Raw genomic sequence first — 17391 nt, forward strand, 5'->3', positions numbered from 1 at the left:
TCACACATTGCAAAAAAATATAGATTGAAATGCCGTGATGTGTGTGTTTATAAAACTTCTATTTAATGATTGTTTTTTGCTTTTTCCACACTTTTTATAACATTTTTTTTATATTATATATCACTTTTTTTATATATATAAATAACAGTTAGTATACTTATTTTACAATTCATGTAGATTTCTCAGCATCGATATATATCTGATTACAGTGATTTACCATACATATAATAATCCATAAATCAACAACTGATTATCATTGCCCATTACAAAACTAGATCCAACGCGTTTCGGCGACTGGCCTTCATCAGGAGTTTTGTATTCTCATTTGTCGATTTGATACTTTAGAATCTACGGGGCATTCTGTACTTGATACATATGTGCAGTATCTGGGTGAGAACACGGAGTAAGTTCTTGAACAGGTTTAAAATCTGTGATCTGGTCTCTTCTAATGGCGGTATGATTCTTCAAATTTGGTTGAGTAAAACAATTTATTGTGTGGCACTCCCCAGAACTTGGGTACTGACGAAATATAAATAATTTTTTTACTTTCTTGTGTGGATATTACGGTTCAGGCGGGCTACTTAACATCTTTGATTGGCACAAGAGCGAATGCTGCTGAAAGTCGGCAGTTGGTTGTGCTCACTGCTCAAAATTAGGAGTGGAGTACAAGGATCGTGCTAGATGGTGAGGTGAAGCCCGAAAGCACTGATGTAATCCTGTTTTCTATAGAACCGATGCGGAGTTCCGTCATACCCGAACTGCTGCGTGTGTGTGTGTGTGACTGCTCCAGTGTGTGTGTGTATGTGACTGCTCCAGTGTGTGTGTGTGTATGTGACTGCTCCAGAGTGTGTGTGTGTGTATGTGACTGCTCCAGAGTGTGTGTGTGTGTATGTGACTGCTCCAGAGTGTGTGTGTGTGTGTATGTGACTGCTCCAGGGTGTGTGTGTGTGTGTGTGTGACTGCTCCAGTGTGTGTGTGTGTGTATATGTGACTGCTCCAGTGTGTGTGTGTGTGTGTGACGGCTCCAGTGTGTGTGTGTGTGACGGCTCCAGTGTGTGTGTGTGTGACTGCTCCAGTGGGTGTGTGTATGTGACGGCTCTGGGTGTGTGTGTGGGGGGCTCTGGGTGTGTGTGTGTGGGGGGCTTTGGGTGTGTGTGTGGGGGGCTCTGGGTGTGTGTGTGGCTGGCTCTGGGTGTGTGTGGCTGGCTCTGGGTGTGTGTGGCTGGCTCTGGGTGTGTGTGTGTGTGTGGTAGTAATTGCTGTCTGCTGAGCTCGTCCGTAGGGTACAATAGGTCTCACATTTGCGAGAGATTAAGCTATTGGCAATGTAAATGACAATGCCATTTATTTATCTGTTTTCAAAACCAACACATAAATACAAATTTTGTCATTTACAATGCCAATAGCTCTAACTTTTCCAAAGGCGAAACCGTTGCATTGTAAATGCTTGTTGCTTAAGCGCTCAGTAAGTGTTTTCCTTTCCAGCCCTGGTACTACAACAACAACCAAAACAGATTCCATTACCGTGGTTTCCAAATATTCGACAGCCAGTAAAAAATTCAAACAAATCATAAAGAGACATTGGGACATTCTCAGAGTTGAATCTGATTTCAACAACATTTTTGACACCGAGCCCATCTTTGCCTATACTCGAGCTAAAAATCTAGGCGAACTCATCAAACATCCTAAAGCCATGCCCCAAGAATTCAAAGGTACGGTTCCATGTTGGAATTACAACCACTGTAACAGTGTCATAAAGGGCACAACCATTAACCATCCTATGAAAATAAAAATAAATAAATAAAAATAAATAAATAAATAAATATGAAAGGCCATCAAATAAAGATCAGAGCCACGGCTACGTGCGATACAACCAACGCAATCTATATGTTGAAGTGTCCATGCGGTAAAATTTACGTTGGACAGACCGAGAGAAAACTCAAAACACGACTTAACGAACACAAGTCTAACATCAGAACTAAACAAGCCAAATCAGCAGTAGCCCAACACTTCCTTGAAGCAGGCCACGGCATCAGTCAAATGCGCTACTGCGCATTGGAAACCATTATGAAGGAACCAGGCAAAGACAATCATAATGAACTCTTGAGACGAGAGAATTATTGGATTTTTACGTTGTCCAGTATGAAACCACATGGTCTAAATGACCGGGTGGAATACTCATTTTATCTATAAACTTTTTCTAGGACGATTTTGTCATTTCCTGAATGTGACCAGTAGTTAGCTCTGTTCATTTTACATAGAATTCTTTTTTTTCAGAAGTAATGTGATTTCACATACCATCTCCGCCTCATGTATATTTATGTTTCATTCTTCTATCTTATCACCACTGTACTTGATACTTATTTGTGTTTTATACCGTCTGGTTTTGAGAATTGATTACCTATTCAATTGCCCGCACCTTGTCATCATTTGTTTCCACACCCTTTATTTTCGTTCTCTCATCCTTATCCATATAGCATCCCACTTATTTTTTTGAGCGTTCTTTCTCGTTTTGTATCCTTCGTAACAGCTAGCACTTTCACCGCAACAGCATTTAGCCCCTCCCTTAGTAACCCGTAGCGTAGCAACACTCTAACACTTATAGCACTTGCGGGATCACGCCATGCTCTGACCCGGCAGAGGACAGTCGAATCTTCGATTCTTCCGCCCGTGCTCGCCACGGTAAGAGTTTATTTTTATTTATTTATTATTATTATTTTTTTTTTTGCTTTTCAAAAACTTTTATTGACTTACAGAGTATTATACACAGCGTTGTGCCTACAACCCTGGGGCCGGCAGCGCGTGTCCGACAGTTCATCTGCATTGTGCGAGTGCATTGTACACAGCCCTATAGCCGACATCCCGGGGGCCCGGCGGCAAATGATTATGATATAAGACAGTGCACTCCATTGGCACAGTCTGTACTGGCAATTATATGTGTCACTAGCACCCCAGACAAAAGCGTACTTCCACACACATGCAAGTCTCATGCCAGGCTCAATAAGCCGTGTATTATCTAACTGAACGTTACTCAATACGATCCTGAAGTCCTTCCCCAACAAACCCCCCCCCTCCCACAACTCGCCAACCGTCGCACTCCCACGTCAATTACCCAGTAGCTGCCATCCACAACCCTCCCTTTTACATTATGTGGACAAGACGTCCCGTGTCCCGGCCCTCCTCCCCAGTGTCATGTATGGGGTGCTGATCAGCGTTCTCCTCTGTTATGTCCCTCCTTGAGCACGTAGTGCAGTTAAGCATCACCAGTCTCTACTCCCCCTCCCAATAGGAAGACAGCCCTCCTATTTCCACATTACTCTTTGTGTGGTAAGTACTCCCATTAATCAGACTCAGCAAGTCCCTCATGAGTTTCAAGTGGGTTAATTGCTTCAGTCTGGTCTATCTCCTCCCCTTCCCCAGATCGTGCATACGTCAGATACAGACCCCAGAAATTTTTAGGCCGACTCTTGGGTGGAAGCAATTCACTGTATATTTCCGACTGAGTGCAACAATACAACATGTCTCTAGCCCATCTCGACTTGGTCGGCAGTGGGCCCCTCATCCAACAAGTAGCTACCACCCTCCTGGCCATCAACAAAGCCATATCCGCCAATCGCCGTTGTGCAACCGGCAGCGGCCTGGAGTATCCCAGAAGAGCCAGCGCCGGGTCTGCAGGCATCTCCGTGTCTAACAGCAAACTGAGCTCCGAGAAAATTTCCTCCCAGAACTTGTTGATTCCAGGACAGTTCCACGCCATATGGATAAAATCTGCAACTTGCACATGACAATGTTCACACTCAGCTGATTGTCGAAGCCCGTATCTATGTAGTCTCTCTGGAGTATAGTAAACACGTTGCAGAAATTTAAAATGTACCAATCTGTGCCTACCATTGAGAGATATTTTCCTAGTGCTAGTACAGCAATATTTCCACATCTCGTCTGTAATTTGTATTTGCAGATCATTCTGCCAGTCTGTCCTAGCCTTGGAGTATTGAAACTGCGTATGTCGGGGTCCCAGTTTATTGAGATTGGTAACTAGTTTGCGAGAGGACTTGGACTTAATCACGTACGTAAATTCTGGAACATCCGGCGGCTCTGCCATGTCCGGACCTAAAAGGTCAAGCAATGCTCTACGAACCCTGTGGAACTGGAAACGTAATAGAAGTGAGGCCTCTGGCTGCAAGGGGGGATCTGTTCCCAGATTTTAACCACCCAGTCTATGAACAGGTCGTCCACCTTCGTGATTCCCAGGTCATGCAACGCTCTTGTGACTCCTTTCTCTTTCAGCGGCGCCAGCCATACCGCCCAGTCTATCTGCATAAGTGGGGAATACAGTAGGTCACAGCCCTGTGCCTGTACCAACGCATGCCAAGCATGGTTCGTAGCCTTGAGCGAATCAAGACTACCAATACTACGGTCTACTGGGAAGCAAACAGTGGCCGGCAGAGGGGAGGGGTCCGTGAACAACCGCTCAAGAATTACATGGGGGATATCGTGGTCTCCATGTATCCAGGTATGGAGGTGAGCCGCCTGCGCCACTCTATAGTATCTTTCCATGTCCGGCGCGCCCAGTCCCCCCATCCCACAGGGAAGCATCAATGTCGTCCAGCGAACTCTGGGCTGCCCGCCACCCCAGGCCAGCCTGATAAGCACCTGGGTCAGCTGTTTAAAAAAGGCCTTGGACAGCACCACCGGGATGTTATTAAACAGGAAGAGGAATCTTGGCAAGACGACCATCTTCATAATGGCTATCCTGCCCATAAGGGACAATGGGAGCTTGCACCATACTTCAACATCCTCCACCAGTTTTGTGTATGCCACCCCATAATTTTCTCGTACCAAAACATCTGGATCCGTGTGAAGGTGTATCCCTAGGTACCGTACCGAGTCAGTAGACCACTGCAATGGGTATTCCATCTCAAACGGTAGGGTTACAGGTGTCAACGGGAACGCAACCGATTTCGTCCAATTTACTTTCAGACCGGACAGGGCCCCAAATCGGACTACTTCTCTCAATACTGAGGAAAGATTATTTTCGGGGTCACGCACATACAACAGAGTGTCGTCAGCGTACGTGGAGATCCCTATTTTGTAGGTTGGGAAACTAATACCCTCCAGTCTATGGTATTCCCTGATTGCACATGCCAGAGGTTCCGCAACCAGTGCATAGAGAAGGGGTGAGAGGGGGCACCCTTGCCTAGTTCCCCTACCTATTTCGAAGGCATCCGTGACCTTGTCCCCTATTCTCAGTCTCGCAGTGGGTTTGTAATACAAAGCCCCCAACATCTGTAGGAAAGGTTCACCTAGCCCTAGCTTCCGTAAAACCCTAAGCATGAATGGCCACTCCACAGAGTCAAAGGCTTTCTCCATATCTAGAAAAATTGCTAATGCCTTATTGTCTTGGCGTACGTGTTGCATGGCGCCTAGCACTGTGCGAATATTGTACGTAAGGTTTCTATCCGGGACGAATCCAGCCTGTTCCGGTGCCACCAGCGCCGGCACCAGTAGTGCCAGGCGCATGGCTAGCACCTTAGCAAACAATTTGGCATCGACATTTATCAGGGATAGTGGTCTATAGGAACTGCATGCATTGGGTGGTTTCCCCGGTTTTAGAATGGTAACAAGCATTGCTTCCCTCATAGATGGAGGCATAATACCCTCCTCACAGATGTCGTCAAATAGGGTAATCAGGTGTGGGACCAGTTTGTCTTTGAATGCTTTATAGAAGCCCACTGTCAATCCATCTGCCCCAGGGGCACTGCTAGATCGCATCCCCTCCAGGGCCTCCAATATCTCTTCCTTCTGTATGGGCGCCATTAAAAATTCCCTTTGCGAGTCGGGCAAGAAGGGCATCCTAATGAAGCTAAGGTAGTCATCTATTTCCCCCTCGACTTGTGTGGATCTGGGCTTGTAGAGACCAGCATAATACCTTTCAAACTCTTGGAGGATCTCCATCTCGTCCGTGAGGACCTCCCCTGTGGACGCTATCAATTCGTCAATTACTAAAGGCTGTCTGTCGTTGCGCATCATTCTCGCCAACAGGGAGCCAGGTCTCTCCCCCTCTCCATACGTGCGCGCAGTAGCGTACTTGCCCATATGCTGCACCTCCCTATCCGCCTCCTCATGATACTCCGCTAGTAACCCTTTGATGTGCGACGTAGTTTCAGCATCAGAGTCGGCCAGTAAGCGTCCCTCCAGGTCCGACAGTTGGGTCTCTAGCAGCGTCAGTCTGTTTCGTATAGATTTAAGAACACTCGAGTGTTTGGACATTGCCATGCCCCTGACATATACCTTAAATGTGTCCCATACAGTTTGAAAGTTATCGACAGAACCCAGATTCATCTCAAAGAACGTGTCTATGTCCTCAGCCAATTCTCCCCTGAACACCTCATCTAATAGGGAATAAGGAGGGAACCGCCATGTAAATGGGGGGATTCTCTTCGCTGGAACCTCTATAACCAAGAGTAGAGGGGAGTGGTCCGAGAGGGTGCGCTGTAATATCGCGCACCGTTTTATACTATTGAGCAGTGTCTGAGACGCCAGCCAGTAGTCTATTCTCGTGTGAACATCGTGATAGGCCGAGTAATGTGTGTAACCACCCTTCATGGGGTGTTTATGTCTCCAGATGTCCACTAAATCTAACCTAATCAATTCCGCCTGCATATGTAATGCCGAGGCCGCTGGCCGACGTGCCAGACCAGCAGATCTATCAAGGTCCGGGTCAAACACAAAATTGAAATCACCCCCCCACAGCATCCTAGAGTTAACATACGATCTGCAGTTCGTTGCCAATGCAGTGTAAAACTCGGGGTCATCGTAGTTTGGCCCATAAACATTCACCACTATAAGATCGTGCCCTTTGCCAACGCATCTGGCAATCAAGTAGCGGCCTTCCGGGTCAGCCAAAAGCTGCGTTAACTTCAATTTTGATTTGGGGTTGACCCACGTGACCACTCCTCTGGAGTGTGTAGTGAACCCAGCCGCCACACTGTTTCCTCCTAACCCCTTAGCCGTTAGCATCTTACTTGTAAGTGGGAGGTGGGATTCCTGGAGAAGGGCGAGGTCAATATGGTGCCTGTGTAGATAATTCAATACCTTCCGAAGCTTACGATAATCGTTAAGCCCTCTCACATTCCACGACAGTGCGGACAAGGTATCCGAACCACATATTGTAGTAACTTCACCCATATCAGCCATCCCAGTAGGGTGTGTAATAGGTAACCGGCGGAGTACCACCGGTTCTGTAGACTATTCTCTGTGAAGTCATATCTATTGAGAGATGGCCACAATAGGCAACACTGGGCAACACAGTACGTGGCGACCCCTTGAACTTCCCCCTCCCACAACCATACCCCAACAAACCCCCCCACACCCACCCTCCCCTCCCACAGCCGACCTCCCCAAACCTGGCCCGGCAGCACCCCGTCCCTCCCCCCTTTCGCCCCTCACTGAGGCAAACCCGAACTGCCCCTAAGCTGGCCTCCATAGGGACCATTATAGCCAGAAGCGCCAGGGCAGAGGTAGCCAGCACAACCATACAGCAGTACAACAGCATGTCATACCTAGCCTTTGCCCCAGCTCCACCACCCTAGATGTGTTTAGTAACGGGAGACTTAAAACAATACTGAACAAAGTTGCAAGGGCATCGCCCTACGTAACTCCCCTCCCGGGCGCACAAATCATGAGCAGTTTTCAGACACCATAAACAATTTTGTATATTCTAGAAACACGTCCACTGATAGTCCATTCATGCCATCTGGAACATATATATTGAAAAGATCTCACCCGGGGGATGCGCTGCATCTCTAACACATGGCCTGTAACTCTCAGCTGCCAGCACGGCCAGTCATCCAAAGTTCACCGCAATGCAGGTCTCAGCAGCAGCAGCATTGTCATTCATCCCACAAGGCAAGCAGTACGCAGCTCTGGATGCCGCTCATCCCGTTATTCCTGTTCATCTAGGTGGCTGTCCTCACCCTGCTCCTCATTATGACCTCTGGGACTGCGTCTCTGCTCTCTGGACCATTCCTTCAAAGACTTCTGGAGTTCTCTGGGATCCTTGAAAAAATGAGAATGACCCTGTCTGTTGATCCGTAGTTTAGCCGGGTACAGCATGGCATAATCTAGCCCAAGGTCCCGGAGTTGCTTCTTGTACGGGGTGAAACGTCGCCGCTCCTCTTGCACTTTCGCAGTGAAATCGGGGTATAAGGAAACATCCATGCCTTCGAATTGTAGTTTCCCTTTATCCCTCGCCATCCGCAGCGCCGTGTCGCGATCCCTGTAGTTCAATAGTTTTGCGATTATCGGCCTCGGCGGCGCGCCTGTGCGTGGTCGGGGGCCCAGTGTGCGATGTGCTCTTTCGACTATAAACATCGGGGAAAAAACATCCTCTCCCAAGAGGGTGGTCAGCAGTTTCTCTACAAAGAGTTCCATCTTCCCCGTTTGCGTCGTCTCCGCAATCCCGGTAATACGTATGTTGGAGCGTCTCGAGCGGGCCTCCAAATCCTCCGACTTGTCCTGTATAACCTGAAGTAGTCTAGAGAACTGCTTGCGGTCTTTGTCCCATTCGGTCTGTGCCTCCTCCACTTCAGTGAGACGTCTCTCGGACATGTCTAGTCGTACCGCTTGTTTGTCCACTCTCTCCGACATCCGATCCATTCGGTACGTAAGGGCGTCAATCTTCGAGCCTATGGATGCCATGCTATCTTGTAATCCTTTTTCCATTGTAACCAGCATGTCCTTGATATCCGCACAGAGAGAGCCCTCCTGACCTCTGAACGGGCATTTTGCAATAATCGTTCTAAAAAAGGATTTATGTACAAGGCAAATATTAAGGGAGAGCAGGGACAGCCTTGCCGAGTGCCTCGGGTAATAGGCACCACTTCTGATAGTAAGCCCATTGCAGAGATCTTGGCACTGGGGGCTTCATACAATGCCTGTATAGCTCTTATGAATATCGATCCAAAACCATTTCGACCCATTAATTGCCATAAATATCCCCACTCCACCCGATCAAACGCTTTTTCTGCGTCCAGCAGAATCAATGCTAGTTCCCTTTTTTTCGTATTAGCAATATCAAACAATGTGACTACTCTATTAATGTGTTCGGTAATTCCACGCTTTGGAATAAAACCATGTTGGAGAAGTGTGGCTCAATGGTTAGAGCGGCAGACCCTGATGCAGAGATCTAGCCCGGTACCAGGGTTCCATTCCCCGCCTCGGCGGGTCTTGGGCTCAAAATTCCACGGACCTGATAATTCTCGCCTCGGTGCCTATTCCAATCATGGAGTCCCACTGCAACTCTGGGCAATAGCTTGCTTAATCTCCACCACGGCCCCCACAACGCTAAGGATGCCTGGCCTCCACCTTGGGGGTGCCCAGGAGTGGACACCTCAAAGGGAAAGCCAGGATGGGTTCCACAGCGGTATTCGTACAAGCGCCTTGAGACCCTTGCGGGTGAGTACTGCGCTATACAAGTATCAATTTACATTACATTTACATTTACATGTTGATTTAAAGACACCAAAGAGGAGATAACAGACGAAAGTCTATTGGCCAAAATTTTAGAATAAATCTTGCTATGACAGTTTAACAGAGAAATTGGGCGATAAGATCCAACTAATTCCGGAGGTTTACTCTTTTTACAAAAGACCGCAATTGTGGCTTCTGACCATGATTTAGGTGGTTGCCCCGACTGTGCTGCATGAATCAGAGGAAAAAACACCTTGTACACCTCCACCGGTATCCTATCCGGTCCCGCCGCTTTTCCTAACGCTTAACTTTTTACAGCCCTTTCTAATTCTATCATTGTGATCGGGGGGTCAAGCTGCTCTGCCAGAAAGGGATCTAATTGTGCCACTTCCTCAGATCCCGATACACTAACACCCCCATCTCGATCTCCCTGATGAGTATAAAGAGTGGAGTAAAACTCCTGAAAAATAGAAAGTATCTGTTGCGGGTCTGAATGTAGCACCCAATTCTGATCTTTTATTGCTTGAATAACTCTAGCAGATCCCTTCATTCGAAGTCGCAATGCCAGTGCTCGACCAATAGTCTCACCAAATTCATGAAGTTGTTGTTTCGAGGTGAGAAATTTTCTGGCATTCTCTTCACTCCAGAAGCCCAAAACCTTTGCACGACATTTAGCCACTATATTTAATAGCTCAGATATCCTGCATGCCTACCATGATTCCTGTTGTTAAAGCACTTTCCGCCACTCTAAGTGCCTCATGATATCCAGCCAACTCCACCTTTTTTGTTTTTTCTGAAGATATAGACTAAAACTAAGCACTTCCCTTTCGAAAACAGGCCTTAAAACAATCCCAAATAGTGTTAATGGGTGCTGATAAGCTGTTTAAAAAAAATCCTTGTTCCAAAAACCCATATGTTCCTTAAATTTATCATTCAAACAAAGTTTCCCATCAAATGTGAAAGAATTATATAACCTTCTGGCCCTAGTGGCCGCTAGTTCTAGAACTACAGGGGCGTGATCCGAAGAAATCCTTGGAAATACCTGAATAGATGCTCCATTTACCAGAGAAGAAGATGCAAAAAAATAGTCCAGCCTTACTAATTTTTTATGTGGGTAGGAGTAAAAAGTGAACCCCAAATCATGTCCTTTTATTTTGCCCCACACATCCACCAAACCATGATCCTGGATTAAATCGAAAAGTGCTTTAAAAACTTTAGGTGTCCGTCCTGTATATTTCTGAGGGCCCTCTAATAATGCCCGATTCATCAAATTAATATTAATGTCCCCACAGATTATCAAAGGAGATGGCCATACGGCTAATTCTGTGTTTAAATCATGCAAAATCCCAGGATCGTCCAAATTAGACCCATAAACCGTGCAAAGCGTGAAGTAATAGCCCTCCACCCCACACTCTACAATGGCCCACCTACCAAACTTATCCGCCAGCTTTCGCCCACAGTTCATAAAGCCACTAGTTGCTAAAATCGCTACCCCCCCCCCGAGTCGTACCAAGCTGGCCCAAAGCAGATAATAATACAAGCCCCAGATCTTTCAGTAACCATCGATTAGGCCAAGATATGTGTGTCTCCTGTAAACAGAGTAAATCGGGCAGAATTTGAATGATTTCTGCTGTCACTTTTTGTCGCTTTGCCCAATTATTTAAGCCTGATACATTTAACGTGCAAATTTTAATTGTTTTACCCGACATTGTTAAGATCATATATTACTCCTCTCTCAATAAACATTACTGCCATATAACAAAAACAGAAACCAACTAACCTACCATCTGGCACCTGCCTTTTCTTGCCTCTTGGATATATTTCTTGCAAATTGTACCATGTCTTGCTGCTGTGAAAATGTTTCCCCCTTTTTATACCCCACCTAAGTGCGACCCAACCCCTTCACCCCTCCACCTTTAAGCTCCCCCCTCCATCCTGTCTCCCCTCCCCCCTCATTAACGAGGCTTTAGGACTTATGGTCCTGTAGATGCGAGCTCACCCACATCCCCCCTGCCTTTGCCTGTGGGTCATTATACAATCCTTACAGCAAATAATTGACCATAACATAGAGCAAAAACAACAACAAAAAAGGAGGAAAAGGAGTTAACAATAAAGAAACTTCTGGCCCTAGAAAATCTGCAAACCCAAAACTCACTACTGAATAAGTAGCTGTCATAAATAGAGCCCAGAAATTCTTTAGCTGACCCAATAGTTGTAAAGAAACGTGTACATTCTTTATAGATTATCTTCATTTTAGCAGGAAACATTAAAAATGCCTGGGCCCCCTTGGATTGAAATTCTGGTATCATCTGCCGATCTTGCCAGCGTAGCTCTACTGATTGTTTACACAGATCAGGGCGTACAAAAAATTAAAAATCACCTGCACTTCTTTTCTTATCCGGCCGAGCCTTCAAAAATACCTCATCCCGGGCAAGAACGCTATTAAAGGACACTAAAATAGCCCTGGGTTTCTGGTCTCGCTGATCAGATCGGATAGTGAATGGGAATCGGTGCACACGCTCCACCTCCCTATCCCAATCTCACTTCGTCACCTCTGGTAGAGCTTTCTTAAACAAATCAATAATAAACCCTCGCGGATCTGACCCCTCCTTCCCTTCCGTTATCTGTAAAACCCTCAAATTGTTTCTGCGAGACCGATTTTCAATGTCCGCTAGCTTCCAATTAATGTTCTCCTTGGTAGCCAATTGTGTATCAATAGCTATCTTATGTTGAGCTATTTCGTCCTCTAGACTAGATATGCGTGCCTCCGCTTCATTGACTCTCGATAAAAACTCCGCATGCGATTTTACCAAGCGCCTAACCGAGTTCTGTAATCTCCGACAGGAGTTCTGAACCCTTTGACTCTCTTCTCGGCCAACGATATTTCTTCCACCTCTTTTCCAGGATCGGCCAATCGATCACCCGCCCATCAAAAAGTTTTCGGAGGCCCCCTCATTTCCATTCGCACTCGGGTAAAGTTTCCTCACTGTGTGGGCGTCACTCTCAGCTGATCTTCCAAGTCTTCCAAGTCTAAACTACTGTGCATACTACCATCCCCCATACTCATATGTGTTGCATACTGTAAAGCAAGGTCCTCAGATGAAGACTGTTCTGAAAGGGAATAGAAATCCGCTGAGTCAGACTCTGGGGGGGTGTATCTGATGCTCCTGCCCATTTTGGTTTTCCGCCCTTAAACTGGAATCAGAACTTAAACCCTTGGCCATTTTATCTATTTCAGGGGGACCTGAGGCGGAATGTGCAGCTACTAGCGCCTTGCCACTTCCAGCACTAGCACTAGCATCATCATTTGACATTCCCTCCACAATTGCTAATGTCTCAGAGTCACCCGAAGAGTTAGTCAAACCACTCCCATGAACCCCTTCAACATATTCACCAGTCGCAGCATCCACAGCTTCCAATCCAGTAACCCTTTGCAGAAAACAGCCGCGGCTGCAAAAACAAGGTCCGACAAGCAAGCGGTAAGTTTTCACTCAAAGCTGGAAAATATCGCCTCCTTCTTGCTCCTTTACTCTCCGCTCGAATATGCCCAGCAGGGTCCGGCAGGAGCGGCTAGCTCAGGCGTCCATCGCGGATGCCATCTTGCCTCCTGTACAAAGCTGTACAGGAGGCAACATGTTGAACTTAACATGTAATGAAATTGACTTCACTACAAGATTTCTTCAAACAACAAGCATCTTATCCGAACACTTCACTGCTCTTTACACAGACCTTTTCTTCGATTGACACCACTGCCAATCTTTCAAAAGCTGAAGCTATTTGATCCTGGGCACAGGATCAAACCAATTTTCACTGATACCGTTCCCATTTAAAACTCCCATCTGATATCTTTTCCATTTTTTCAAATTGGTGCCGAAACAATGCGTGGCAATTATCACTTTTGAGTTGACAGATGAAGGTATTGGTGGGGTTCACTAATTATCCATTAATGTTCACTGCTCATAGTAAGAACCACCTGGCTCTTTCAATTTTAAAGTGAATAAATGTGTGCTTATATTAACAATTACATCCACACCATGAACCTCTTTACTCCATAAAACAGTTGTTGTAAAGCTATAAGACATCATGTGTTTAGGTCTGGCCTAGAGACTGCTTTTGTGTTGTTGCCTTATGTTTAAAAATAAAAAATGCCCCCCTTTATTCACTTCTTGTCCGTTTGTTAGGTAGAGGGGCACTTGAATACAGAGTCTTCATCAGTGTCCTGGCTCATTACCTTCACTGCCATAGGTCTTGTCAGCCCTCCGCTGCCATCTTGCCTTTACTGCTTCTCGCGGTTCTTGTTGCTTAGCCAGTCGTTTTCTGGGCCATTTGTAACTTGCCACCACACTCTGTACCAAGAGTTCCCATTGTGGCAGTGCCTGCCTCTGGGAAGCTTTTGAGTTTTAGTCTGATCGGGTTTCCACAATCCTCATCTTTGAGTCCAATCACTCACCACTTCTTCTTCAGCAGTGCTCTATCACCTCCTGAGTCCTGTTCTCCAGAGGCAGCCAGTGGTGCCACAGCAGCCTACCTACGGTTCCCTGGCATACTGTGACTAATCTCTGAATGGAGTTCTGTATATTGGTCTCATGCGTTTTGGTTATTATTGTTGTGTACGAGCTCTGCGATTCAGATGGACATTGCCGCCATCATGACTCCTTTCCTTTTTAGACAAGGATGTGCCTTGAAAACATACAAACAGTTGCCTAATCAGTTGTGTTTTTATGTTCTTACCGAACAGCATGTACTTCATAGAAACTTGGGAGTTTGTTCCAAGATGTCCCACTGTGTGGGTCCCAGAACAAGGAAGGCCAGATTAAAGCAAAGTATCCCAGTGAGAGCATAGCTTGGTACTAGTTCTTCTTTACATTTTGTGCCCTTGCTTCTGGAATGCTTGTTTTCATTTTATACTTTGCATCTTAGGGAGTCAGTGGAATGACTAAAAGGCTGGGCCTATATGTTTTTCTGACTAAAGTTGCTTCTTTGCTGCTTTCTTAAAAAATCCTTTACAGATATTAGGTTTCAATTGTAGGTAGACCCGAGTACACTATGTTCAAATAGTACAGACTTGCAAGGATTGACAGTCTTGCTACTTCACTATGATAATTGTAAGCGAGTATCTTCAAAAATTTCTGCACTCATGTTCATATCATATAACGTTTTCCTCACCACAGATTATTAAGAGGGAATTCACACACTTGACAAATGTATTCATGTGTATAAAGGACGCTGTGCTGTTAAAAGCTTCACAGGTTTGTGGCTGTTGCACCATGATGCTTGTCACCTGTAGCCATTTAAGAGACAGGGGGTTGATGGAGTTATTGTCAATTGACTCCAAGTATAAGAATCTTTCAACCAGTTATGGGTGTGATAGACATTCTGTGATGTTTCTCTGGTTGGGTGTGGCTCTGGGCATAGAGTCCTTACATAAAACTGAAACTGTATGTAGTATTGCTTTTTTAGTTGAATTTGTGGTCACTTGTAAATGTTGAATAAACGCCGTGACTTTGATGGTCATGTTGGGCCTCACCAGGTCGGATGCAGGAACTTTAGTGCGTGGAGTCCGTTTTGATGTTGAAGCTTAAGTGTTAGCAGCAGGATTCCATAAAGCAGACAGCAGTTCCAGGTGCCCATCCACACTTCTGTAGGCGTTTAATAAGTAGCTGGTGATTGGTCTGATAGCTCAGTTAGATATCTCGGCATCAGGTTACACACTGATTCGGAAATTGTCTTTAGAGAAAATTATGGGACAGCGGTGGACAAGCTGGAGGATGATGTTGAAAGATGGATTGGGCTCCACTATCACTAGTCGGTAGGGTCTCCATCATGAAGATGGTAGTTCTACCAAGGTTCCTCTTTCTGTTCACAAACAACCCAATAGTACTCCCGCGCTCCTTTTTCGGTAGACTTAAGAAAGCCATGGTGAAGCTGGCCTGGGAAGGCAAGCAGGCTCGGGTCCAATGGCGAGTTCTCACACTGCCTTATCATCTTGGGGGGGTTGGGAGCGCCGGACCTGGAGCTGTATTATAGGGTGGCACAGGGGACGCAGGCACACAGCTGGATACACAGCACGGATAACGTACCATATCTCAAGCGCCTGTTTGCAGACCCTCTCCACCCCCCCCCCCCCCCCACCACCACCACGATGTTATTTTCGAGCCGGTCGATCAAAGGACTGGGATCCTAGACTCCCTGAACGTGACTCGGCATGCATGGCACTGCATACTGCAGCAAACGGCGAGAGCACTGTTCTACTCCCCGGAAATGCCTATAGACTGGGCGGTCTGGTTGGCCCCCTGTGATTAGGGGGTGGTACAGGCGCTACAAACGCTGGGCATACACAAAGTGGGAGACCTGTTCCCAGATGGTGTTGTTAAAACGTGGGTGGAAGTCATAACCACTGCGGATACTCCTACGCTACTGCAAAGTTTCCAGTTCCACAGAGTGCACGACGCGATGCGGCGGCAATTTGGGGACGACATGGATGAGCCTCCTGAGTTCCGAGAGCTATCGTATCTAATCCAAACAAAATCTCCCCGCAAACTAGTCACCAATCTAAATAAATTGGCAATGTCCCAGAGAGCTAACAAGTACACCACTGCAAGACTAGCCTGGCAGCGATATCTAGATATCACAATAGATGACGATATGTGGTCATACTGTTGCGCCAATACAAAGCGCATCTCTCTGCATGGCAAACATAGACTGATTCATTTCAAATATATTAACAGAGTGTATTATACGCCAGAGAGATTGCACAGGTATGGTCTGCGAGAGAACGCAGCTTGTGAAAGATGTCGCTGCCAAACGGCGGACTTTCTCCATTTAACGTGGGGTTGCCCTGGTGTTTTTAAATACTGGGAAGGCATATTTAGAGAGATTAGCACCATTGTGGAACTGGAGATTTCCCCCGACCCGGTGGTGGCACTCCTGGGCTATTCTAGGAAACTGCCGAAAGCTGCTCGCAGACTGGTGGATCTGGGGCTACTGGTGGCAAAACGCAGAGTAGCGATATGTTGGCTGAGAGGACCCTTACCCACGATATCGCAATGGTCTCGTGACGTCCTTTATTGCTGCATATAATCAGAAAACTTTAGCGAACTACTCCCTCTGCGGAGCAGGTCAAAGAACATTTGGGGACTATACACCACATATTTGAAGGGCAGGGGAGGGGTGCGACGGAGATAACTCCGACAGGAGTAGAAGACTGTGCCAGCGTCCCAGGGTCATAGAGGTGTCCACCCTTGCAGTGTTCAGATTAACAATAGAGCCGTAAGGGGAAGTGCGCAGAGGAAGGGTGCGGTGGGAAAACCAGGGGGGATTTAGAGTGGAATGGTGACAGATTTAGACTCACATAGTCGTGATAGTGTAAGAGTGTTGGAGTCCTGACGGCAGGTGCCTGGTCTGAAGCCTCACTGTTTTGGTTGTTTTTATTTTTTTTTAAAAGTGTACTTGAGATGCATATGATATCATTGAAATGCAGCAAACTTGCGTACTAAATTGACAGGCATAGTGGATTGTATGTACAGCGCTGTCCGGCCTCCGGGATGTGAGAAGTGCTGCCTCGAGATGTGCCTTAAATGTTAACATAGCCGGCCTCAGGGTTGTAGGCGTACAGCTGTGCATGTCAAGGCGCTCCTTCATAATAAAAGTTTTAAAAAACGTAGCTGGTGATACACCATGCTGTGAGCAGTGAATGGATTTAGAAATATTTTGACTGCTAGCTGGTGGTCTTCTATACCTATAATGGTTCCTTCATTATTATCATTCATTATGGACTTGGTTCCTTAGGAGTGTGGAAGCCTGAATGGCAGTCATGAAATCTGTTGTGGACTTTTACATACTTGTGTAATTATTTGATCTTCTGTTTTCTTGTTTGGAAAAGAAACTCTGGAAAGTGGGCAGTAGCTAGCTTGGTCATAT

General features: G+C 46.3%; 1 protein-coding gene across 2 annotated transcripts in view; it reads left to right on the top strand.

Annotated features, from left to right (window-relative positions):
* Nucleotides 1–17391, top strand: part of ZFYVE21 (zinc finger FYVE-type containing 21) — a 220583-nt gene that overhangs the window by 67353 nt on the left and 135839 nt on the right. The window lies entirely within an intron of this gene.

The sequence above is a fragment of the Lissotriton helveticus genome, chromosome 9, assembly GCF_964261635.1.
Source record: "Lissotriton helveticus chromosome 9, aLisHel1.1, whole genome shotgun sequence".
NCBI classification, from domain to species: domain Eukaryota; kingdom Metazoa; phylum Chordata; class Amphibia; order Caudata; family Salamandridae; genus Lissotriton; species Lissotriton helveticus.